The sequence below is a fragment of the Cygnus olor genome, chromosome 4 (genome assembly GCF_009769625.2).
Source record: "Cygnus olor isolate bCygOlo1 chromosome 4, bCygOlo1.pri.v2, whole genome shotgun sequence".
NCBI classification, from domain to species: Eukaryota; Metazoa; Chordata; class Aves; order Anseriformes; family Anatidae; genus Cygnus; species Cygnus olor.
The window spans coordinates 2,373,197-2,398,256 of NC_049172.1; the positions used below are offsets into that span (position 1 = coordinate 2,373,197).

General features: G+C 40.3%; 1 protein-coding gene and 1 long non-coding RNA gene across 5 annotated transcripts in view; one reads left to right on the plus strand and one right to left on the minus strand.

Annotated features, from left to right (window-relative positions):
* The window catches only part of LOC121069027, a 30,792-nt gene extending 22,540 nt beyond the window's left edge, over positions 1-8,252 (minus strand). For both annotated transcript variants that reach the window (XR_005819208.1, XR_005819207.1), the window contains exon 1: positions 38-8,252. This is a non-coding gene — a long non-coding RNA (uncharacterized LOC121069027). The remainder of the gene's footprint in view (positions 1-37) is intronic.
* Positions 1-25,060, plus strand: part of ARSJ (arylsulfatase family member J) — a 56,873-nt gene that overhangs the window by 4,577 nt on the left and 27,236 nt on the right. The gene's annotated exons all lie outside the window — the stretch shown is intronic.

A 25,060-nucleotide genomic window follows, 5' to 3' on the forward strand; every position in this document is an offset into this window, starting at 1 on the left:
AACATACGTGCTCGTTGTCAAGTAGTGTTGCTCTTACTGGGAAGTGATCGTCTTGGGCTTTTCTGTGCGATTCCAGCGTGACTTACAGGAGGGGTCCATGTTAGGGAAAGCGTTACGCTTTCTCCTGCACATCGCAGCCTGCACGCTGGGTCACTGGGCACGCTGAACCTTGCCTTAACACGAGTTTCCTTTTGGGGGTTTTATTGAATTCATGGGATGGTTCCTCTGCCCCTCAGGTGTGGATGAGGGCAGGGAATCCAAATTCTTCCTTGGGGTCGTCTGAGCTGCCCTATCACTCTTGTCATGATGCGGTTGCCGCTTTGCAGACAATTAGAAACTTTTCTCTTAAGCCACTGAATTAGATGCCTCACTAAAGTGGTAAAAGCAGCAGGTGGGTATTGTGTGTTTTGCCGTCTCAGGTAAATTGTGTGTTACTGTGATCTGTTAAGTAGACAACCAGTTATCTAACCTAAGGGACTTTTTACATGTGGACATTAATCAGAATTAAGGAGGGGGGACAACGACATGCATTTGAGCTGTAGGAATGGTTCCCAAATAACTCCAAATGTGGACACGTTTGCTCTGGAAGAAGAATGCCTTGTTTCTGTTCAGCCTAACTCACTCTGACAGGAACAGGGAACTCTTAAAAGAACAAAAACAAAATGAGAGGAAAAAAGTTATTTAGTTTATTTTCTCATTTCTTTAAATATAAACAGGAACAAAGCAATGTTAATACTGCTGGTAACAGAAACACATGTTTAAATAAAACAAGCAACTGGCCTGGTGTCTTGCATCTCCATATGGTAGGGCTGGAGATAATTCCTGGTCTCGGTCTAGTTCCCGGACTTGCTGAACCAGGGAGATTTGCACTGAGGGCTGACACGTTATCTAGAGCAAGACTTCCATGCTTTTGTTTTTTACCCCCATTACGTGGACTGTACCTTAGAAGAGAAGTTATTCTGAGACACCTATTCGCTCATTCACAAGAACATACTTGCCCTGCAGCAACTAAAATAACGTCTTATGGGGGAAATTAATGTCAGGATACTGTTTAATGCATCTTGGTTGTCTTTAAAGCCATGCAGCAGTTGGGAGCGAGGACCAGCGCCAGCAGCATGTAGTCAGCCAGCTTTCTGAGGACCGCGGTTTGGGAACCAGTGCGTTAGGAAGGGAATGTCATGCTGCACAACAATGACTCACTCGGCGGTCAGAGGAATGGGACGACCGGGTTCCAGGGCAGCCAGGGTACTGTGTTGGCTCTTGGAGGCTGCAGAGGTTGTCTAAGGGCTAAAAAGAATAAAAGCAGAGTATGGAATAACAGTAATTCAGTATAATTATTTTAATCCTTCATTAAATAGAATTTAGTGTGTAAATATATGCTAACAGTCGGTAGGAACCCGTCTCTTTTCATCAGCTCATCAGGCGGAAATAATTCTGAAAATCTGCCTGCTTTGGTTTTGGAACCTTTTATAGGAAAAAAGAAATTTGCTTATACTTCATTTTTATTTTCTTCGTCTGCTGATCTGAAACCCTGAGAACACTTTTTTTCATCTTGTTCTACTTTGTGGAAAAAGGAGCAGCGGAGAGAAAGGACAGCCTTGCACGACTGAGAAATAAGGGAGGAAATGGCGAGGGGTTAATAGGTTTGGGCAGAGCATTAACAAGGCAGGTCCAGAAGGATGCTGTTATCTCTTCTTGCTGAAGATAAATGCTGGTGATAGCGACTCTGAATGCTTTCTTAGTAGAGGTACCTTAATTAAAATGCCAGGACCCAGAAATTTGTAATCCAGGAGAAGTGCTGTTATTTCTTAAATTCCAGAATGTGTTAGTTCAAGGCTGAAGTCCACTGGAGGCCCACCTGGATGCTGTAGGCCTCCCAATACACATACAGTGCCTGGTGTGTTCCAAACGTTACCCGACTGATCTGTAAAAAACAGAGGGACTTGTGTAAACCGGAGCCATTGGGGAGCACTGACGCACCTTGCTAAGTGGAAGTTAGACATCAGGCAGAGAGACTTTGAGTGCTCCAAATTCTTTGTAGGTCTCCAGCAGTCCCTCTAAGGCTTTTGCTAGTAAAGAGACCCTTCTTCTGGTAGCTTTGCTAAGCTAGTGAGCAAGCATGGGAAGAAGGTTAAAGAAGCAGAGTTAGCTCTTTCTTTATTTTTTCCTTTCGTGCCATAGCACAGCACCGCAGCTGGAGAGTCTGTCTTGCTACCCATTTCTGCTTCTCTCTGTTTACTCATATCCAGGGCTTGAGGCCTTGGCCTAATTTAATTTCTTGCTTCCCACCAGTATCTCCCCCCCCACCTCAAAAGCTTTTAGGCTATCAGCAGGACTAACTTGCACAGCTTTTTATTTTGGGCTGTATTTAGGGGCATGGGGAGGGGGTTGCAGCTGAGCCGTGTCTTGGGAGCAGAGAAGAAAGGCGCAAGCCAGTGGGCCGAGTGCCACGTGTGATGTGCTCTCCCAGCAGGCTGCGCTGGGGCCAAGGCAGGGAGGTGAGGGAGGGAGGCTCTCGGGAAGCAGCTCAGCCCTTGCTCGGCAGCTGCAGCATGACCTGGGCGAGAGGCTGCTCCAGCATGTGCTTCTCCTTGTCCCTGAGCCCTGCTGCTGGCTCGAGAATTTGGTGACCAGTGCATCCTGAGCACTTCTCGTTGTTGTCGCTTGGTGCTGGTGTGAGCAGGGCAGTGGGCTGCGTATGCTCCAGATGTTATTGACCAGCTGATAAACTGAAGGCAAGTCTGGCTTTGTTTTCCTCTCAAAGGCTGTGAGTGAACATAAGTCCTCCAGACCAGTTCAGTTACATGATACAGTATTCTTTTTTGTTTGCTCCTCAAAAGTAATAGACATGACTCAATAAAGAGAGTAATTCCAGCAGAATATCTCAGGATGCCTAGCTTTAAACTAGTGCTGAGATGCACTGAGTGCGCTGAGTTAGGCATGAACAAATCTGTGTGTGTATGCGCGCGTACATCAGCTCTGATGGAGTATCAATATGATCCACAGGGACAGGAGTCAGGTACAGAAGACAGCTAAACTAAAAGACTTCTTATTAACTCATCCTTGTCTTTCAAAAGAAATGAAAAAGAAATACATGTCCATTAATATTATTTATTGGAATTTACATAGAAGAACACAAAAGGTAATGACTCAGACTTCGAGTCTACCAAGCTCAGTTCCAGTTCACAAGTGGCCACAGTTGGATGGGAGCAAAAAGGTGCAAGAATGCACAAGGACATTTGGTCTGTGCCCAGCAGTCTGCTGGTGAAGCACGTCTTGAGTTAGCTGCTGTATCTCTGTGCTTAATGGCCTTGGTGACTTTTCACTGCTGTAGTCTATGTTTGGCCATAGAGTTTAAAGTGATCTTGATTTATTGAGCACTAAAGGATTATATAACATAGAAAGAAAATTTAAGAAAATTTAAGATTATGAGTGAAGTTTTTTGTATGCATGTGTGTTAGGGAGTTGACTGAGATGAGATAGAAAGCATAAGATCAATCTGTTACGGTCGGATGTGGTATTGCTTATTTAGATAATTTGTTAAGTTATATTATCATGAACAGTCATCTCCTTTTTAAATGAAAGATTACTAAAACTTAGTCAGTGTGGACAGTTTCCCAGAGCTTTTAAAGAAATTTTGAAAGATTATAACCAAAAGGAGAAGTTCTCTTTTGAGTAGGTGAGACAAAAAGGCCATAAGCTTAGGTGAACATCTGTTGAGGTAGCTGACCCAGTTCTGTGGAGGGTATTATACAATGTAGTTGTATTCATGGAATGATACTTAATTTAGCAAAGGAATTTGAAAAACAAGACAGATGAGAAAAGAAGGAGTCTAGTCATAATATGCCATACGTTATTTTTTTAGCATTATATAGGCAGCAGACAACTACTTTGTCTTCTAGGTCCCTGGTTTTCTGGTGACCATCAGGCTTGTAACCTTAGGACCATTATATGCACTGGAATCCTTTTGGGCCACAGGAAGGCTCCTGACATACCCAAGAGCAGGGATCTGTGTTGTTAGAAACTGATGCACAGCCAGGGTTACAGATCACTAAGGAATCTTAACTCCCTTTTACTCCCTTCCATGGGTATTTATGAATCATGGAAGCCCTACGCTAGTTTCAAGAATGAGCTCTGCAGGATGGATGGAATGTGGGGTTGGAAGATGTTGAGATCTGTGGAAGGTCTGGAGAAATAAATCCTTTTTCCCCTTGGGATAAAGTGAAATATTGAGAATTTGCACATCCAAAGCCAACACAAATAGATTGTAATAATTTTATATAAGTTAGAGAACTATATGAATATTACACATTTATAAATATATATAGTTTGTTAGTATGCGTACTCTTGTAGGCATGCCTGTGTAGCTATACGTAGTTCACCATTGAAAAGGACAATGTCTCTGCAAACTAAGAGTTATTTTGACAGACAGAAATAGAATAGAGGAAAGTTTAAAACGTTTTGAATCAAAAGCAGTACAGCGGACTTGCAGCAGACAGAAATACTGTGTCCTGAGGGTTCAGCTTTTTGGTAAGCCTTCTCTTCCCTTGCCTCCTGGGTGCACAGGGGTCTTCTCAGCTGTTTGGTTGCTCTGAGAAAGATCCCGTACAATGATGGGTGACTGGGAAGTTCTCTTCTGTGCTCAGAGGTGAAATGGAGGGTCTCAGAGACCTGCATTCTGTCCCCTTTGGTGCCCTCTGTAAACCCTAAACCAGCAGGGCATTGCTGACTTGTCAAGCAGAGGAAGGACCAGGTACTTCCATCCTTGGCCCATGGCCATGGCACGGTGGCGTGGTCCCATCACAGAGTTCCTGGTCGTTTCTACCTCCTGTGCTGTCTAGGGGGAGCCTGGTAGCAGCCCACTGTGGAAGCTGGTCCCTCTAGTGGCCTACCACCTCTCCTCCAGAGAAGGCCAAGGCCTCTTATGGTGGGGAAGGAGAAGGGCTCTCTGACACTTGCAGGCCTCCCTCCCTGACGCCTTCCCTCCACCTCCCAATGCATGCATTTAGCTGACGATCTGGTTGTGCAGAGAGAAATCTAATGTTATAAGCACATTCAGAAGAAGTTTGTTGTTCTAGAGGAAAAAATACTGGGAGTAGTACTTTGTAGCTAACAAGGTATGAAGGATTGCAGTCCTTAGGACCAGTCCTAAGCATCGAGAGATGGCCTGATACTGAGTCTTCTCTGAAGTAAGGAGATTTGGCAGTCTTTGGTCCTCGGTTTAATTATGATTAGTGTTTTCATTAGGAACCTAGATGATAAAATAAAATATGCTGATTAAATATGCAGCTAAGAAGGAAATGCCAACATTAAGAGACTGCAATAATACTGAAAATCATCTTGACAAATTAGAGAAATAATCTGAAAAAAAAAGTGGAATTAAATTCAGGAGTGATAAATGGAAGATGCTGTGTTGGAGCAGGAGTAATAACTTCAAAAGCAGAGGATGGTCAACAACTGTGCTGATAGCGGTACTTTAGAAGAGTAGTTGGGATTATGGGGAATCATGCACTGAATATAAAGTCAGCAATGTTGTGTGGTTACAAAAAAGGCAGGCATCATATCAGCTTGTATAAACAGGGGAGTCTGGTGGATCTGTGAAGCAGCCCTTCTGCTCCATAGCTCGTGCCCAAACTTGGGCATTGCTCTCCTAGAGCAGTGTGCGTAATTGGATCGAGGCCATGGATGGGTGATCAGATATATCAAAAAGATAACTGTGGAGAAAAGATCAGAAGTGGAGTTGTTTAGTCTAAAGAAGGGAAGAATGAGAAGGGATGGGATAAGTCTTCAGTGATTTAAGATCAAGACTTGAAGGCAAAGAGAAAGGGGATAATGTGTTTTCAGTGTCATGGTGGATGGTACAAGAAATAAGGGGCTTTCCTGAGGAAGAAAAAAAATTCAGGTTAGATAATAGGGGAAACTTTCAAATGGTAATGATTGTGAAACCCTGAATAGCTTGCTTTGGGAAATTGCTGAGTTTCTTCATTGGCATTCATAAAGAACAGACAAGACAAATATGTCAGGAATGACATAATGTAGTTGAATTTGTCTTGAGGAAAGGGTTGAACTGGAAGGCTTCTCTTCCAGCTCATATTCTTCTGTGGCTCCTTTGAAGAACATATTAAATACAGAAGGCGTTCTGAAGGAGAGTGTTCATAAAATACTTTTAAACATTTACACTACAATTATTTCAGTGTTTGTTCTGAGAGAAAGTAGTCTTTGTGAAAGTTTTGGTTCATTTTTCTCCCAGAAATTCCTTTTTTTTCCTATTCTCTTTTTCTCTGAAAATTTTCAAGATTTTTTCCCCCTAGGCCTTCATAACTCTCTCGGTATGCAGTTACTTATTTCTGCTAACTTCTTACAGGACAATTTGTGGGACTGCTGCCAAAGATGTTGAGGTATCTTTTTCCATGTTCTTGTTATACATCTTGCACTTGGGATGACATTGTCCATATATATGCAGCATACACAGAGACTGAATAAATAATTAAATGTGAGGACTTCCTTTTCTTGTTTCATTCCCCCTCTGTGCTCTCCTGAGATATTTCTGCAGAAAATTAGATCCAGTTAGTGAAATGCTCTGTAGTCTGAAACTGTAAGTTAAACTATAAGCCTGTTCATATCAGTTTAATTACTAATGTGCTATAAAAAGGAACATATGGAGGAAAGAGTTGGAAAGGAAACTACTTACAAACAGTAAAGATAAAAAAAAATAACATGGAGGGAGTAACAAAGTTTAGTACAGGTTGTGATAACTTCACCTTGCATCACTTTCTGGCAACATCTCTTACATTTCTTTTCGGAGTAATGCTTGCTAGTTTTGGTCCGCTGTGTATAAGACAAACACAGTGTTCATTATCTGACGTGTATCATTAACTAGATAATGGCAATAGAGCAACATTTTTCATTGTCCAATATGTGCATAGTGCAGTAAGTTAAAGAAACATAGTTGGAAATAAATCTACAAAACCTTTGATTGTCAGTTAGCAGAACTCTGAGAAGGATGAATTGAAATTTTAACCTTTTTTTTTTACTGGAAAAAAGAAATATTGAAAGGAAAATTTAGGCTTACAATAATTAGGGATTTTTGCTCATCCAGTGTTGTTCCTGATAGTTTGTTTTGTAATCGATGGTGCATATTGTTGCCGTTAATAGTAAGTTGATTGAATGGCAGTGGTGGACTGCTGTTATATCAGCTCTCACTTCTGAATGTTACATTTCCTTTATGAGACTGGTTAAATAAATCAATACGGGAAACTGAGCTGGATTTCTTGGAATAAAGCTGCGTCATAAAAAAATGGGTTTACTTTTCATGTTAAAGGGTTTAGACTTCATCATAATACCCAAATAATATTTCCAAGACTCCCACTACCAGGTGGGACTGAAAATTTCAACAAATTAAATTCCAATTTTTAATTAAAATGCTTTCTGTTTGATAGAAAGCTTTGTCAGATTTATGAGCTAAAGAAGAGAAATATCTGCCTACTTTTTGTATTTGTGACACTTTCCTGGTGGTAATGTCAAACCCAGCGGGTTGCTTTTGTAATTGTGTGCATCTTAGTTCTGGTTTTGAGTTTTTCTGCACTTCTGGATTTTAATCAATTTTCTATTTCATTTGTTGTATCAGAGCCTTTGAACACATTAAAACAATATTGTTTTAAGGTAGTGGAGATATTTAATCTTATAAAATGTTTGATCGTTTCTGACTCTTTCAAATGTGCGTCTAATTTTTGTTCTCATGATACATCTATCAAAGCAGTCCTCATAAAACTGAGCACATTCTTGTAGCAATATCTCATACCCTTAGAGTAATATTTCATTAATATGTGCACAAGCACATAAAATACATACAGAAATGCGATCAATGAAAAATATAAACATTTGTTTTGTGTTACCACATGTCAAGGAAGATGAGTAGTTGAAAACTAAGCCATCAGATTTATGGAACTTGTGGTTACCTTTTGAATTCTTTTTTTTTCCATTTGACAAATTAATATAGTAATCTAGTTCATACTTCGGGGAGTTGATTTTTTTTTTTCATGTGCTGTAGCAATTGGTGTGAATTCATTTTTATATGAGAAGTTTATAATTTGTTGTGGAATCGGGTAATTTCCAGAAGAAGCTAAAATATGATGTTTCATAATGGATACAGCTTGACCCAAGCAATTGGCTCTTAATTGCATGATACATCACACTGCTTTTTTCATCTTTTACTCCAGACCAGTACAGTTTCTTGTGGTGTGGGTAGGTAGCACTTCTCATTAACTTCTCATTGTAATTCTGTGAGACTTGCCAATGCTCCCCTGCAGTTTTTGCCTCGATTTGTATTGCTCCATAGTCAGGTTTTCTGCCATGGGGTGAGTTTGCTTAGTTTTAGAATGCATGTTTAAGAAGGAATGAGGTAATTTCACCAACCTGACATTATTAGATTAATATAAATAGTAAAAGATAAATATTGTGACTGTAGGAGATCCTGTGTGGGATGTGTTTATTTTTTCTGTCAGTAGTCGTTTTATAATGGCTACCCAATTTATTAGTTTTCGTACTGGAAACCCAGAAGATCTATTTGGTGACCTCAGCTTGTCTCTGTAAATCTAAATTGGTAGACTGAAATGCAATTTGAACAGTTAAGAAAGAAGTCAAGATAACACTAATGGTTAACAAAGTTGAAATATTAATATAGAAGATGTTTTAACCATTGAGGTTTGACTAAAATGGCTTTTGACTTTTTGTGGTCTGTGATGAAGTAGAGAAGTTTTAAAGAGGGAACTTTATTGTACCTGCTGGCGCATAATAAGAAATAAGTGAAAAATGTTTCATGATTCCAGTTCAACTGCACTTGTAACACGTTAATGAACTGTGTCAGCTATCACCTGCGCGTTGACTCAGGCTGTTGTCACCACGCTATCAAGCACTAGGTTGGGGGGGAAAAAAAAAAGCACTGCTAGAGTTAGTAAACAAATCTGGGATAATTAAATGCTTTTTAATATGAGATTGTGTTCCCAAATGCATATATGAAGAGACTGTATTAGATAATAAGCATGAAAGTAGACGTTACTAATATCAACAGTGTGCTGTAGCCAAACCTGTGTCTAATTTTTCTTGCACTTGAACACCTGATTAAATAAGACTTCCTTCCGTGCATGGCATCATTCTCACTGCTGTGGCATGTGAAATTTGTAGGTGGTTGCTCATGATCCACAGATCAAGTGCATCTCACACCTGCGTAGGGCTGTCAAAGGAAGCGGGGAGGCTGCTGAGCTGATGACACCAGCAAGTGTGGCCTGGGGGGTCCTTGCCTGCAGAGGAGGGGGAAATGGGAGAAAGTGCTCAGAGTTCATCACAGTTGTCATCTGAGGCACCAAAAGTGCATTCCCACCCCACATGGTGGAGGAAAAAGCAACGCAGTACCTGCTTTAAAAGGCATTAGTAAGTAAGAGGAATGTATTTGGTTGTTAAGATTTACAAGGTAAATGTAGAAGTGTTCATTCCAATATGTGGAAGCTTTAAAAGACATTAAAAGCAGTACAAAAGAAGGTCCCACAAATCTTAACTTGCTTAAAGTCACAAACCTCCGCAGATACCAGAGAATCAGAGCTGAACTCCCTTCTGCCTTGGTTTGCTTATGGCACTATGTGAAAGACAGTCTTTGCAATGCATCTTGTTAGGTTATTAGTTTCCAGCTTCTTTTGTACACATTGCATGTTCGGATTATCATTTTGTGCAGAGATGAAGATGGTAAGATACTTCAAAATGTGTTTAATTAATGCCATCAGGTTCTGTTCCTCAAGTATTAGTTGCATTATGGCACAGTGTGATGGCATGTGCGCAGTTTTCATGGTGCTTAGTGGAAAATAGAAATTTTTCATTTTCAAACATACAAATACTGAAAAGAATCAACATACTTCTTCTAATATTTAAAAATACTTGATTTTTCATACTAAAGTTTGGGTGGAGCAAATGACCTCCACAAGTTACTTCCAATCTAAAGGATTTTATGGCTCTGATATGTCACAGCAAACATCCCCTGGGGGTAGTGTGGAGGGAGAGAAAGAAAAAGGACCTACTTCAGTGTTACTTCTACCTTTATAGAAGTGCTCCTGGTGAAAAAAAAAATTGTCTGGAGTGTTTGATCTGTGGCTCTCATAACCAGCCTGAGCCCTCTCTGTCCTGAGTCAGCATTATCATAGCCCTGTTAAAGTCTTGTTTAAGAACACAGCATACTGGTAAGGATATAATAGCACTAAATTTAGCATTATATCTGAAAGTCTGAACAGTTGCCCGTACTTTTACCAGACCTATGCAGGAAGTATATACATTATAAAACCCAGAGAGGCTTGCATGTGTCAGGTATATACTTCATTGGAGCTGCTTTACAATTTGTAAGATTTATTTCTGTCATCTTTCTTCTTAACCTTGTTGTTGCTGTTACAATATGGAATGCATTTCAAAGGGAACACAAAGATAACATTTTGTTCATTCTTAATTTTGCAACTGAACAGTTGTGGCCCTTTTACATTGCAGAACATACAAGGCCTCATTTAAGATGAAAAAGAATGGGCCTCTGTGATAAACTCGTGACTATTTGGCCATCTTGGTCATATGATGTGTATATGCTGTAAATGATGCAGTCTGATGGAAAGATTAAGAGCTTAGGTAATACTGTTTGGCACTGTTATAGCCTTGTTGAGTCTTTACTGTGTCACAAATTACATTTTACAACCTTTGGCAGTAATATCTTTCTGACAGTGAAACGTCTCGTAGCATCTCTCAGGGTTTTAAGCTTCGCAGTTGATTTCGATATTTTGTATGTTTTTGCCATCTGAGACAATTACCTGGCTTATGTTTGGGGTTTCCATTGTTAGCAACTTCTGTTTCCTTGTTCTCTGTCTCAGTGTGAAATGTGGGCACTGCTTTACCTGGTGGTGGTGAGGCTGTGTGGGGCTGAGTTGGTCGCAGGCCCAGCACTGGCTCTTCAGCCTCCATGTGGAGGAGTCCCGTCTTGCCATAGATGCTCGCAGTAGAAATGCTTCCACTGACTTTGGGCTCAGATCTTTCTGCACAGTACGTTGTATTTCTACCATGCAAAACGTTGGCTTTTTTCAGCCCAGAAAATGTAGCTCAAGTAGTGTGTTAATGGCTTCTGTACTAACCCCAAGGCTCTTATCTGTGTTGTCAGTAGAAGGCAAGCGGCTTTCTTTAGCATCCTTTTGATGCTCTGCCTGCTGCTGTTAAATGTGACCTTGAAGTGTACCAGAGTTTAAATGGTCTGAATTCATGCCAACTGTTGTCTCCTGTACTGCTTTTGTTAACTAGACATGATCTTTGGCAATAAATTGATTTAAAGGTTTTGTTTGTCAAGATGTAGCTTTTCTGTGCAAGTCCGTATAGTGCTTTTGACTCTGAAAAGCTGTCATATGAAGACGGCACTTTATCATTCAACAAGTATTCTCTGTGTAACTGAGTCATATCTGCTCACTTCAGTAGCAGAAATATATGGTTTGCTACCATTAACCGTGGTGAGTCAATGTAGGTAAGGCAAAATTAAGTTTGTGGTTTATTTTGTTTTGTTTTTCTTCATGTCCAAGTCACAGTCTGAGGCACCTTAAAAAAAACAAACAAAAAAAAAAACAGAGTAGTGCATTTCTGTGTGAAATAATTTCACGTCATAGGGGGTTTTATTATTATTACGGCATTTTGAGTTCTTAGAAAGCTATTGGTCTTCATAATAAATGTATTTAGGGTCAGAACTGGATACAGGGGGAAAAGATGTAAGCCGTTCGTCAGGATGAGTCTTACTTGGTGGCCTTGGATCTGTTGCCTGTGTTTGTGTGTTGGGAAGCCCTCCCTGTGAGGTGAGGGTGCTGCTCATGTAAGGGGACAAACAGTGCACAGTGCCTCTTGCTGCCCTGTTAACTAGGAAAAAGCTGCTAAGTGGTTTGTGTTTTTCTCAGGATGTGTGCATATGTTTAAGAAAATAAGGTGAGAGTAGCATAGGCATGATGGTAGGGATGCTTGTGGGTGAAGGGATATTTTTTCTGATTAACAGTGAATGCAGCTAGGTTGATGGCAATTGTAAATTAAGAACAAGTATCTGCATTTCTGCATTGGAATAATTGATTTAAGCCATTATAGGGAGCATACAAGTGGGAAAAAAAAAAACGTTTTGAATGTTTTCAAATTCAGGTTTTCATGCCAAGCATTAATTTTCGTATTCATAATGCAATGCTTAGTGTGAGAAAAACAGTGATAGTTGAAGATAATATGGCTGGCACTATGAAAAGCATTTTTTTTTTTTGTTCAAGTTCACCCCACAGGGAGTAATCAAGCCATTGCAAATACTTCAGGCATCTTACATGTAAATAAAAACACCAAAGTTGGGATGCTATGTAGCCCGATATATCTATATAGTCAGTGGAGTTAAACAGACATCTCTGAGGAGGTGATTAAAAACACCTTAGTTAAATACTTAAAGTATATGACTGCTCCCCCAGCGTGTAGAAGTGCTGAATTAAATTTTCTGAGCTTTGCCATGCACGCTTTCTGATAGCTAGAGAAAGAAGTAACAAATGAAAAGCCATATTACAAAGTTAGGCTGGATAAAATGCTTCCAAGAAGGGCAATGGCAAGTTTATTTACTGGGGCTAGGGGAGAAGTGGAATAGTGTTTAGAGCATACTATAAGGATTACCACATCTGTTCTGGTCTAAATCTTCTCTTGAATTGCCTTTTTGCCAACAGGCAGACAGCACAACTTGTCGAAGCTTCAATTTGCACATCTGCATCAGTGAACCTTCTTAGGACATTGCTGTTACAGGTTTGGAGCGGGGGAGGTTTCTAAAATTTAGTCAACTTTTGTTAACTTGACCCAGTTGCCAATTCCTTCTGCAGTCTCCCGTCGTTCTAGGGGAAGAGCACATCCGTGGTAGTACTGGCTCTCTGCACCATTTTCCTCCCATCCTCCAGGATGCCTCTTTGACCTTTTTCACACTATCCCCCAAAAATATTTGAAAAGGAAAAAAAACACACAACCATAACACCACAACTTGAGCCTTTCAGGTTGTCTCAGAATCAGCTTTCAACCTCTGCAGCCTCCCAGACATCTTCCAGACTTTCCTGGACATGGGCCCACCAGGTTGTGCTTTTGGAGTCTTCTGTCTGCTTCCAAGGCCAATCAATTCAGCTGCCCAGACTTAATCCATTTTCTTCATTTCCCTCTTATCCTGTCTCCGGCACCAGGCTAAGGGGAAGCCAAACCACCTCTACAAAAGCATACAGCTTTTGTATCTGTAGGGCAAGAATATTTATATTTGCCTTATCAGAGTATTTTGAGGTTGGATTTATTTTCGTTGATGACAGCAGTAAATATGCATTAAGGAGTAGCATAGATAATAGTCCTTGCACAGTTCTGAAAATATTTTTGAAACAATTTAAAAGCCTTCTGTCAAAGGAGATTTTCTAATAAATTATTGATATTTAGCCTGTGTACCCTTCTTTCAGTGTGGTATTTTAAAACTGGAAGAAAAAAGGTGATCCTAACAGGGAGGAGAGGGAACTTCACAAAGGTTGTGCTAATCCTACAAATGTTTTAAAAAGAAAACAAACCTAAGGCACTTGGAAACAGTTCAGGGGGTTCTAACTAGATATGACACGATATGTGTGATATGAAATATAGGCAAGTTTATTCACCTTTTAAGTTCACCCTTCTTTTTTTTCAAATCAAATGTGCCTCACTGATTTCCAGCAAGCCCTGGAATTTAGTTCTGTGCTACTGCCTGCTGTTCGTCTTAGCAGTGTAGGGAACTGTGTTGCACTTTGGTTTGCAATCTGATACGAGAACAAGGTGTTTCCAGCAACGCAGAAGTTGAGCGTACATCTGCAGCGTCCCGGATTGAGCCCCTCTTGGCGACAGCTGGCTTCGCTGGACCAGGATGCTGGAGGTGCTGCCAGTGTTCCAGCAGCGGGGAGGAACCTGCCCTCTTTGTGCTAAAGGAACAGATGAAACATCGTGCTGCACAGATTGTTTTTCTCAGCTGTGCTCAGTGGATCCGGTTGCTTTTGGTGCACAGCAAAGCGAACTAACTCTGAGAGAGTCTCAGCTGGACTGGCTGGCGTAGGCACAGCTCTTGGTACTTCTGTATGGCTCCTGAACTGAAGCAGGATTGCTTCTAGCCAGCTGGGAATGGAGAGAGCAAACTGGCTTTTGCTTCTTCTTATCCATACGGATACCTCTAGAAAACAGGGATTTAAGAAATGTTAATAAATTACCTAGCCCATCCTCCTTTAGGAAAATGTAACAAAGATGTTACTGAAATGTGTGGAAATATCTTGTCCCTAAAAACCTTCAACAAAGTTGAAGTTTCCCCAGGCAGACTTAATTATAATTTCGGTTATATAGTTTTTCTGTTGCCTTGCTTCTGTCTTTCTGCAGTTTAAGCCTGTGATCTCTTGCTGATCCCCAGGTGAAGAACATCCTTTGCTACAAAAAGGTGATGAATCTCCTGTATGTCCAAAGTCTGTCTCATATTTCTGCTCAGCCCTTCTCTAGCCTGAGTAAAATCAGTTCTTGCCATCTTTTGGCATAGATCTTGGTTTGTATACTGCCGAAGACTCTTAGTGTTCTCTTCTGAACTCTTTATCTTTGGGCCCATTATTCATCAAAAGTGACACCCAGACCAGGACACAGTGTTCCAGTTGAAGTTTGACCAGCACTGCCTCTGGTTAGAATATTTTGTTCTAAATCCCAAAGTTTCTAAAATATTTTCACTGTTGAGTAATTGGAGGCAGTACATCAACTCCTTTGCTGGCATGAGTTTACCTCATCAGAAAACCTGGCCAAAGCATCTGTGTATCAAAGAGTGTATGACTCTTCTTCCACTGCTGATGGGTAGAAAATGTCACAAGAACAACAGATCCTGTGCTATTTCTACCCGTTCAGCTGCGATCTGTGAATTAAAAGATGATGATTATCCCCATGGGTTTGTTCCCAGAAGAACACCCACACCCTGGTACAGTGCTGAGCACAGTGCTCTCAAGCCACCCCAATCCATAAGAGGAAAACAGCCAGGTTTGAGGCATATCCCCTTTCTGGCCCGAATGTTTGGATATGAAGCAAGTTAATCTCCTTTTCCTCTAGCAGACCCGAAAAACCTTTGTCAGCTGTTGTATTTCCTGACTTTGAACAGGGTGTCATGTTTTACTTCACCAGTCACTTTTATGCATCCTAATAAGAGGATGCTTTTTTTTTTTTTTTTTTCTTTTTCCTACAACATCAGATCTTTGCTGACTCATCTTCAGATTGGGTTATCGGTAAGCCCCAGATCTTTTTTTGCAAGAAAAAATGTTCTTCTGTTTGTGCACTTGGTTATTTGTATATAAAAGCACTGCTTTGCAGTTGTCTTTGAATTGCCATCAGTTTTAGTTCAGGCTATTCCTCCGATTTGCATTCATTTTGAATTTTGACTCTCCTCTCCAAAGGGCAATGCGGGAGCTCTACTGGCACATATTAGCAGTCTGCATGGCTAATGAAATTTACTATGTATAAATTTCACCTTAAAAAGGTATTCATAGCCCACATGAAAATAAACAATGTACAAGTAACAAACCTAATTTCTTTTGCTTACTCCTCAAGGATGTAGTTTAAGAACGAAAAAGTCTGTAGCTTAAACATATTTATTCCAAATTTTTCATCTCAGAACTTGAAACTAAATTTCCTGAATATATTTTTTGGATTAGTTAAGGACATTGTATTGGCATTTTATGTCATCTTTTCAGCCACAGGTTTTCCAAGTCTTGTGTGTTTGTTTTAGATTTGATTCTTTTTTTTTTTTTTCTGCTCTCCCTTCCTCCTCTTTCTGGTTCATAATAAACCCAATGATTTTGGCAGGACAGTGTCAGAAGAACCATGTAAATATATCCTGATATACTAGGGTATTACTGGATGTAATTGTTTGTATTGCAGATCAAGGTGATCATAAATCATACGCAAGGCCGCAGAGCTAATATGCAGACACAGCTCCTGACAATATTCAACAATACAAGTACACTTGTACTCTTTACTCTTTAATATTCTCATTACTTCAGTTGCTCTGCTGTGGAAAGAACAATTTCATGAATTAATGGAAAGAGGAGTTTCTCCTCTGCCATATGACAACACTTTCTTAAAAGACCTCCAGAAACTTTTGGTTCTTTTGAAGTAGACATACGGTGTTTAACAGCAAGGATTTTTTTTTTTCCTACAAAATGACTGCTGGGGCCTCATTAGGTATTAAAAATGAGAGGTGGCCAATTGGGCCTGCGCCAGGTGTTTCCTCTGCTATGGCTAATACCTGCTTTTGTTAGCACATGACCTTTATTTTCATTTGAATCACATTCAGCAAAATGGAATTGTCACCTATTATCAAGGAATTGGATTTTAGCTTCAGGATTTTTGCTTTCAACCATACATCTTCTTAATTGTCCTCTTCCTCCCAAGAACAAGAATTATGATGAAGAAGGCAGGAAAAGTGATGCCTTACTAGGTTGGAATCATCAAGATTAATTCATTAAAATTGAAATTGGCAGTTTCTTCATTTAAACTAGCATTTCTGGAAGAGGGCTACAACTGTTGCTCAGACAGTATTTCCTGGTTTTTGCATATCAGTGTTTGTCTTTTTCTCATTAGTAACAAACAGCCTTGTGAATCGGCCAGATTCTGTGCACAGTACTGTACTTTGGTAAAATTCAGTGAGTATTACTTGTTATTCTCAGAAGAGAGTACTGAAGATTTTAAAACTTCAGTATTAAAAACAAGTGCTATAAAAGTACGCAGACTTTTAAGAAGGCTTCCTAGAAGAAGATGCACTATGGTAAAAAATATATTACTCTTAAGAAGAAATACTGTCATTTTCCTTCTGTGATGTTAGAGCAGTCTGTAGAGTAAATGTCTCTTGGCATTCCTGATGTATTGCCTGACCTAATTTTTGTAAAGTGCTACTACTGTATTAGGAATCATCATCCAAATGAAAATGATGGCAGAAGAGTTCTAGTTTTAAAATGATTTATATCAAATGATTGTGTATGTAATTGGAAGTAGTTTTTAAAAGAGCTATCTTGTGTCCAATTTAAAAAGGAAAATAATGGCATACTGAAAGCCAAGTAAAGTTTTGGTATCTAGAAAAAGATTAGCAAGGGAGACATAGAAGTTTGCGTTTTTCTCTGCCACCATTCTTTTATGGAAAATAAATTTGCTGTCTCACTTGAACTTTCAATCTGCTGGCATCAAAGGTAAATGGCCAAAAAAAAAAAAAAAGGTACCAAAAAACCGCACCCTTGTCTAGCCTAATTCCCTTGGCTTTCATGCGGGAAATTTTGAATTTAGCAAATGGAACAAGTGTGTCCTGAATCTGCTCTGTTTGGTAGCAGTTGATAACTGGTGTCAAAACAGTCCTGCGTAATTGGAATTGAATTCTGCATGTTTCTGAAGGAAACGCGTGCAAATATCACCATGCCACAACAGTGTCTGAAACAGTTGGTGCTGATACAACACTGGCCAGGCAGGCGTGGAATTAAAATATTTCCCCTCAGCCGTCTGCTCTAGGCTTATCAGCTGCTGGTGTCATACAGAAAACTGGGTCTGCCTATGGTGTGCTGATCCAAACTAAAAATATATTCCCGTATAAACAGTTTTCTTCTCAAAGGAACTTTTCACCAGTTTGGGCTTTAACAACCGGGCTTGAATTGTGGTCAGCTTGTCTCACCTCAAAACTTCCAATGCATCCAAATCTCCTGCCCTTTGAAATTAATAATTTAGCGTCAATTGCCTTGACAGGAATGGAAATACTCTGGGTTTACAACAGCCCAGTGTAGAGTAGCTGGTGACTTCATATTGGGAAGTATTCAAACTTTGAGTCTAAATGAACTAGACACAGAGCGTAAATTTAACTACACATCCATTAAAAACATGCTAAAATATTTTATGCAAGTGGCCCAAACACTGCAGACTTCATATCATAATTTTCAGTTATTTTAGGAACCATTACCGAAGGAAAGAGATCACATGGAAAGGAACTCCAGAGAAGTTTACCATAAATATAAATCAGTGTAAACAAGGACTTATTTTAGTGGTTCTTGCATTTCTTAAATGTAATATTAAAAAAAATAAATGAAAATATGTTTGATTCTCAGCCAAAAACAACCAATGACTGTAGTTCATCCCCCCAGCCCGTGTTGGGTGTATGGGTCACACTGTGTCGATGCTTGTCAGTCAAATAGGAACATGAGCTTCGTGTTTTCCTCTACATTCTCGTTCTGTTGAGGTGAAGCTCAGCCAGTGTCAGGGACTAGGAATGCAACATGCTCAGCCCATGCTGCCTCCTGTCATGGCAACGTCCTCTCCATGCAAGTAGAAGGATAAAAAGGCGATATAAAGACATTTAGGAGGCAATTACATTTTCTACACTCATCATAACTCCTCAGATGCTCATGACAGACTTAAGAAGCTGGTAAAGAGCCAGAGATACAGTGCAATATGTTGATAATGTCAAGTGTGGGTCCATCTCTTGCGTGGCACACGCAGGAAACAAAGAATGCAAATGACCTTAGCCAGAGGTAAAACTTCATCCATCTCCAGAGGTGAAATCCTGATGATCTGATCTGCTACTTTTCTGAATGGTTGGTAGCTGCGCTCTTCATACTAATTGGGGTGCAATTCGGAAATGTCATCTACCAATTAGTGTATTGTTAATTTGTCTCTGTTTTGTTAGATAGATGAACCTAAATCAAAAGTTTAATACAGACACATGATTTTGCTGTGGTTAATGAAGAAGGTATGACTTGGTAAAATGGAAGTAATTCGTTCAAAATGTCATTCTGTGAAAGCCATAATTTGATACACCGTTTGGCAAAAACAGTGTGGATTTCCTTAAATTAGTTGTTTAGGTACAGGAATCTAAATAAACCCAGACAGCCCACTGAAGTAAGTGGTAGGCGCTTGAAGGCAGGGAGTAGGCAAAAACCGGAGAAAGGGGCGCAGGCACGGAAGGTGAATGTAGCTTCATTGTGTGTGCCTGCCCGACTTGTGTCCCCTGTTGGGACTGAAGGGCCTGGTGAAAAAGTGGAGTGTTATGGGTTCATGTCGTTGGCGTACCAGAAAACATGACAGAGAGAGAACAGATTGCTTTCCTTCACCAAAACAGATAATTTAACCTATTTGCGATGTATGACATGCTCCGTTATGGCTTGAGAAAGAAATGTTCACAGGCTGTGTGTGTTTGCTGATACCACTTGCTTCTGAGTTTGCACCTCATCAAGGCATTATTGAAGGAAGTGAGGGAGGAAAGAAACCACGTCCTAATCCAAGTAGGTGGACGACGATTTAGGAGCCAGCAAGGCCAGAGCAAAGCAACTCTGTCAGCTGGGCACCCGGTGGGCAGCATGGTGCCACCCGCAGCCTACGCAGGCCGAAGGCACTGGGGCCGCTGGCAGGATGGCCAGTGGGACACCTGGGTAAGATACTTTGGTCTTGCTGAAGTTTTTGTCCCCTCTCTGAAGTCAGAGGTCACTGCACCGGTGCTAGAGGGAGCAAAAGGGAGCCTAATTTTGTCTTTGCAAGATCAGACCACGGCCTGGGCTTTTCGCTTAAGCTGTTTTTGAAAGGTTTCTGCTAGGACCAAGGCAAATTTTCTCTAGGGTGGCAATCTTTGAGAGGGCAGCCTCACGGAGTAACATCTCAAGAGGACACCACTGTTTGTTAAACAGTCAGAGTCCTATGTACAAAGTCCTACAGAGTGCCAACATGAACTTCTTAGGAAGTTTGAGACGAATCAGTAGACTCCATATTCCCCAAGTCCGTATTTTGCTTCTTTAGCTGCTGGTTTGCTTGACGATGGAAAAGTGCAATGTGCAGACATAGTGCTACATTTTTTTGTTTCTTCTCTAGAAAATAAACTATCTGCAGGTAATAAAAGGCCATCAAACGCTATTTAAACAAGCAGCTGAAAACATGGCCATAATTGGGAAGAATTTTGAAGTAGGAGTTATTGAGTCAGGGGAAGTGGAATTCTGTAAGCACATTCCTGAGGGAGTGAGTGGGAGAAATCATTTTTTCTGGTGAGAGGGTGAAAGACCGTATATGCATTTTTGGGTTTTATTAAAAGGTACAGTATGCATCGCATGTTTCCACTTGTACAGCAAGCTCATTTAAATCTTACTTTTCCATTCCTAAGCTAATCAAGAGCTCCTTAATAGTCACGCACATAGAATTTTTAATGTTGTTAGATTGTTGTTTTGTTTTTCCTGCCTCAGTAACACACCTTGGAAATTATAGATTCAAGGGAGAATGAGAATTTTCATTTATTTTTTCATCCCAAGGGGATACAGAAAAAAAATCAACAAGAGAAGCAAAAGAAAAACTGGTAGAGTAGCAAAATGCAGTACTTTTTGCTTTGTTATTTTCAGGATTCTGACTACTAGAATATCTGCATCTATATTAGAGGTTGCATGAGTGTCTGAACTGTGCCTTAGTTAGTCAAACTGCTATTTTGACATTTCTGTTTATGTCCTTCCGTTGTAGTTTAGCTGGAGGTATTTTTCTCATCTTCCTTCCTCTGAGATTTCAAAAGTGTCCCATCTCACACTGATGCATGAGACCAAGAGAAAAACAAGTTTCAGGTGATAGTGTTTTTTCCTTTTTTTCTTCCTTTTTTTTCTTTTCTTTTTTCCTTAAGGCAGAAGGCATAACAAACCCTTAACTTCCAATGATAAAGGACCTAGTTTTGAGACTGTGCTCAGAATCAGGAGCTTGAATGCAGGAACATCACTGTATCTGTCTGATGTCCCTTGTAAGTCCTGCAGCTGTCGGAATAATGACATCTGTGAAGGATGCACTGAATTCCTGAAACCTGGCAAGAGAGCTAAATAGGTGAACTCAGGCAAAGCAGTGACATCTATGCAGGGAAAAAAAAAAAAAAAAAAGCAAAGCTTTGATTCCAACATTTCTAAATGTAGCTGATGCAAAGAACATGTATATGCTCAGCAGGAATACTGATGAGAGATTTTCTGGAGCAAATGAAATAAAAAGTAGGTTTCATCATAACAAAGTACTTTAAATTGTAGTGAAGCTACAGTCTTAATTTTGAGTCCAACTGCAAAACAGTTTGAACTGTACAATTTAAGATCTCATACAAGGAATGCAGGTAATCTCAGAAGAAAAGCAGATATTTCCTTGTCAAACCAATCACAGTAGCTTAGATTCTAGAATTGCAATTGACTGTAATTTCAAGCATAGGCTTTTTTATTCATCTAATGGGAATAAGAATGGAGACAGATGGGAAAAAGCAGAGGAAAAATACCTATTTTTTATGAATCTGAAAAGTTTGAGATATTCTAGAAAGTGTAGTTAATGCAGACTTACTTAACTAAGTTGGACTGAGGTACTTTGATAGACTGTATAAAATGCCCTGCATTGGATATTTTTTTTTTCATCATGCTACAAAACCTTGTGCACTTTGTGAAGCAATGAATTTTAGCCTGGAATAGCCTCAGAGCAGCCTGTGTATCACTGGCACCAATAATTCCAGGTGTGCAATAAGATGTGTGGACATATACAGCCATGTTTTTATTTGTATGGTGGAAATCAGGATTTACATTAATCCACACTGGAAGAGAAGATATCCTTCCCTTACTCCTTTACTATTTGTATCTTTGGGAGTGGCTAACTTAATACGAAGAATGAGTTCAATTTGTGCAACTTCTTGATATTAAGTGAAAATGTATTGTCCTTCCAGTTGACCTGTAGCACTGGCAACAAAGAGAATGAGTTGGTTTTTGTTCGTTTGATAGACAAGGATGATAAATTTCTCATAGCACTTGTGATGCAACTTGAAAGAGACAAATGAGAATCAGTCAGTGGGTCAGAGAAACACAGTTCAAAGACCATTAGTGCATAAAATATTTAGATACTGCTATGAAAATAAAGGGGGAAAGGGAGCCAAATACATACCAAAGAACTGAAGAGCCAGCATAAAACTTTCTTTCACAGTACATAACCAAACCTAACTTAAATAGTTCAAGTGAAAGTGGCTATTCTGCAACCATCCCAGGATGTGTACCTTTTCTGAATATAATTCACTTCTTTGCTATTCTTTTGTTCCTAGGCTGATGCATCCTTTCCAAGCCATACTCAATGTGACTAAGTGCAGAAAACTAGTTTGCCACAAGATTTTTTTTCTGTATTTATCATTCTAATAGGCAGTCTGCAAATGGAAAGGGGGCAGAAGGGAAGCAACAGAAATCCCATCCAGAAAACAAAACAAAACAAAAACAAAACTGTAACAAAACTTAACTTCCAGGAAATATGCCCTGAAATCAGAGGTCCACTCTGATTCTAATGTAGTTTCCATGGATTTCTTATCTCTACCTTTTTTCTGTCAACTCCTTTCCTCCCCTTGTGGTGCAGCAGTTGTCATTCTTACAAACAACAGTGGTACCATGTGGAGCCCTCAGATGAGCATCAGTGTTGCTGCTCTGTGTTGCATCAGAAAGATAGGAGAAACTTTGTTTTCCCAGAGTTACTGTCAAAATATGTGTTTAGCCCATACACTTCGGTAAGCTAGGAGTGAGCTAAAGCTTTCCAGACCTTTTGTTGCTGTCCCTTTTTGTTGCTTCTGACTCTTTAGCCACATCTCTTGCATTTTGATTTTGAGCTTGCATAAATGAATGTGGTTTTGAAAAGCAGTTGTTTGGTTTTAACACCAATACTAGCTAAGAAGTTGGTCCTACAATTTATAGAGCACTGCTCAAGAAAAAACAGGCAGATTGCAAAACTGTTCAGGAATTTTACATCAGATTGCCAGCATTTGAAATATATTATGTGCTGAATATTCAACAAGTCAACTGGGACAGCTAATGAAGAGCTGGTGCTTTTAGGCAGCATGGTTAAGTGGCAGGGGCAGATTCACAGAACAAATTGAAAATGTGTTTAATAGTAAGCATCCACTCTTGTGAGAAACCTAGCTAAGTGCTCCTCGGTAATCTTTACTCTTTGCAAAGTTGGCAATGACGTATTGATGTACACAAATGGAACTGAACAGATGTGCTCTTCTGTTATTACGCTGCTTTACCAATATCTTCATGTTCTTCTGAAACAAAGATAGCTCTGCAGTATTGCCACAACTCCTCAGATCTGTGTGGTATTACACACTCGTAATGCAGACAATACTATACACTGACAGCAAGTCACTGTGCACATGTTCAGTTTGCTCACTTTCTCCTCCTTTAACACCCTTGGCTTTGGGAGAAAAAAGAAATGTTTTGTCTTCTTTTACATGGCAGATACGAAGGAGACCTTGTTTTTCTTTCTTCTCTTCCCTTTCCAATTCCCATATTCCTTTCCCTACAGGGTGGTGAATGTTAAGAAGAACAGACTCTAAGTGGTGATGCTTCATGTTTGGCATTGCAGTATTTTGTTAATTTTGACGCTATTGCCATGACTGTAAGCCACTGAAACCCATGGCTTCAAAAGTTTGACAGGATATCAGTGACAAGTTATTGCCACTGGTTGAGTAATGTTCCACTAATACCACTAATGAAACAGGTGCTAATATCACTCTATGAAACAAGTGTTTTCATATGGGGGGAAGAAAGCTCCTCGGAAGGCAGGCACACAACACGGATAGCATTGATACCCGGCTTCCATGAACGTACTAGGATTTGATTGTTTAATGTGTTGAAAGCATACTGCCAAAACTTTGTACACATCCCATTTCCACCTCGTTTGTGCTCCTGTCACTCCATTACACGAGTCATTCTTGAAGTAATTTTGTCTGGGATCAAAATCACCTACTAGCATCTTAAATCAGGCATGGTTTCATAAAAATATTAATGTTGCATAGCAATTATTTTATGGCTGCTTTGCCTGTTTTTAGTCACAGTTGCTCTCGGTGTAGAGACGTGGTTTCTCATCGCTGTTGGACTAGCACCGCGTGGGTACCTGCTTCCACTCCCGCCCAGTCTGATGCTCCACTTATTTCCTGGCCTAACACATGCAGCCTCGGTTTCTGTTAGGCTGTTGGACACTTGCACAACACAAAAAGGAAAGCAGGATGTTACGGAGGAGGCACCTAAGTGAGAAGTTGCTGACTGTTAGAAAATACGAGAGAGTGCAGCAGTGACATTCAAGACAGCACTACTTCTTTCGCTCAGCGAGTACAGGAGGAAAAGAAAGAGGCATTTGTCCGCAGCACTTCATTAAGCAGTGGCAGGGAGGCTTACCCCACGGCTGTGCTGTTAACCTCAGCCCCCTGTTAACTGCAGCTTGTTCTGTCCCGTTGTGTAGCAGGATGATGGGAGAGAATTTCGTGGCACCCCATGCCCTGGCACCTTGCAGCCATCACGTGTGTAGGCTGCCAGCAATCCCTGGTTTCACTGCAGCTCCTGCTCTGCCTTATATTTTCCTAGCCTTTGACAAAGCTGGGCAGAAGTGCAAAGATAGAAACTGGAATCTGTTGGGTACAAAAGCGGAAAGCAGCCCGATGAAGTGCCAAGCTCCAGGCTTTACACTGTCTTGTCATGATCTGAGGCAACTGTGCAAGCTCACTCTTAGGGGTGTTTTTATGTTTTCTTCTGTTGTAAGGGGTGGGTTGCCATGAGCTGCATGGTACCTGCTGAAGTTGTGCTGCTCCTTCTCAGTCCCAACAGAGCTGTTCAGAGCTGTTTTGGAGCTCTAAAGAGAGAAGGAAACTGGTGACCACATTTAAGAATATGCGGAGGAAGAGTTCAGTCTGCCTTCACGCTTTCATTGCTTCCCAGAAATCTGAAAATCCCTTAAGTAAGAAAGAAACTGTGTTTGAATACAGACCTTTGACTTTGCTTTATATGCCATATTATACAGTATGAAATATCTGTTAGTTAAAAATTGTCATATAAATGACTGACAGCACTGTAACACTGCTCCCCACTCCTTCCTTCTTGTTACAGAAGCACACCTACATCTACATCCATTCGTTCAGATAATGGCAGCAGAAGCATTTGATTTCCATGTTCTGTCTCCCCTGTGAATAAACAAAGATGTTTCATTTCCCGGT